Raw genomic sequence first — 1,782 nt, 5'->3', positions numbered from 1 at the left:
GCACTACCATAAATAGCATTTCGGGATACCTTCCTATTTTAGTTAGTCCCTGAACTAAAATAGAGAAGTAAAATTCGAATTTGATCTTAGCAGTTGTTTGTAAAATAATTAATTAATTCATCTTGAGTTAATTAGTTGTAGAAAATCAAACATGAAGTCTATGTGAGGACATGCAACAGTTATCCTATTGATTGAGGAATTTATCCCTTAGTTAAAGAGATAAGGATTAGTTGTAATTTGAATTGTAATTATTTAGCTTAGTTAATTGAGTTAAGTCCAGTTAGATTAGTTCAAATAGTTTGTTGAACTAATTGTGAGTTTAGTTAGTTAATGCATGCATGCATGTAACTGTTGCACTTCAGATAACTGAATATTCTCTCATAAATAACTCATGCATGTCAGTTCAGACAGAGACACAATTGAGATTAGATGATGGGACAGTGTACTATCAGTTGCAGGAATATTCCTTGGAGGATATCTCTTGCATGCAGAAGGAATTCATTCCTTGGAGTTTGCGTAGTTAATTTTGGGTTTAGTGAGTGTGTGATGAGGTCAATTCACACAGGTGGCGGCATTGGACCCTAAGGAAAACTGCGCAAGGAAATAGGAGGCTTGGAGGGTTGAGGGAAGGCATATCTTGTGTCTATTCAGTATGTGAGCTGTATTGTTTGATTGCAGAGAGAGCAAGATAGCTTGAGAGCTGATTCTTTGTGTAATCTGAACATATTTCCACTTGTATGATAATACAGAGATCACGGTTTTTAGCTGAGGCTTTCTCCAGAGTATTCTTTCGTGTTCATGTGTGATTGATTTCTCTTCATCTGTTATATGTGTTCTATTTGATCTTGCTCATATTCGATTAAGCTTCTGCAAGTTTGTTGTAGAAGTAGATCCTGTATTTTGCTTTAGTATATTGCATAATCTGTTGATCTACAGTGGGAATTTCTACATGTTATTATAGCAAAGGTGATCAAAGGAGAGAGCAATATACAAGAAGGAAGAAGGAAGAAGTTTGAGGATCCTAAATATAGAAATCGAGTTCTTATCACACCTCAATTTCACCAATGGCATTCAACGGTTTAAGGCTCGAGTATGCCTTTGATGACAGCTCGAATTATATAGCTTGGAAGGATCGCATGGAAGCAGTATTAGAGGATAACGGTCTAAAGGACTTCATTTGATCAAGAAGTCTTCAAGCCCGCATTAGCTAATGCTACAGAATTGGTGGAACAGAAGAAATGTGTGGCTAGAGCAAGGAGAATCCTTCTGGAGGGAGTTTGAGACCACATAGTTTCAAGTCTCCATGGGAAGGAGACACCATTTTTGATGTGGAAAACATTGAAAGATTTATATCAGAAAAACAATGATCAGAAGAAGCTGGCGTTGAAAGACAATATTCGGAAAATCAAGTGTGAAAACGGCGACACGATCTCTACATATCTGAACAAGTTCACCACTTGCAGGGATGAGCTTGGAAGTGTAGGGATCATGACAGCCAATGATGACATGGTGAGTCTTGCGCTCCTCGGTCTTCATAAGAGCTAGCATAGCTACCAAGACTTAGTTAATGGAAGAGAAAAACTGCTAGATTGGGAATGACTTTGGTTGGATCTGATGTAAGAGGAGATAAGAAGAAGCACTAAAGATGGGTCCTCATCAAAGCAAGATGATGAGGAAAACCTAGCCTTAGCAAGTAAGGCAAGGAAAGGGAAAGGGAAGGCATCCCATTCCAAATTCAATTCTTCCCATGGTGGGAAGAATTTTGACGAATCGAAAGTGTGA

This window comes from Pinus tabuliformis, chromosome 4_1 (genome assembly GCF_031772625.1).
Source record: "Pinus tabuliformis cultivar Carrire ecotype Pingquan chromosome 4_1, CPIR1, whole genome shotgun sequence".
NCBI lineage: Eukaryota > Viridiplantae > Streptophyta > Pinopsida > Pinales > Pinaceae > Pinus > Pinus tabuliformis.
The sequence above is the reverse complement of the archived record's forward strand: the minus strand, read 5'-3'. Positions refer to the sequence as shown.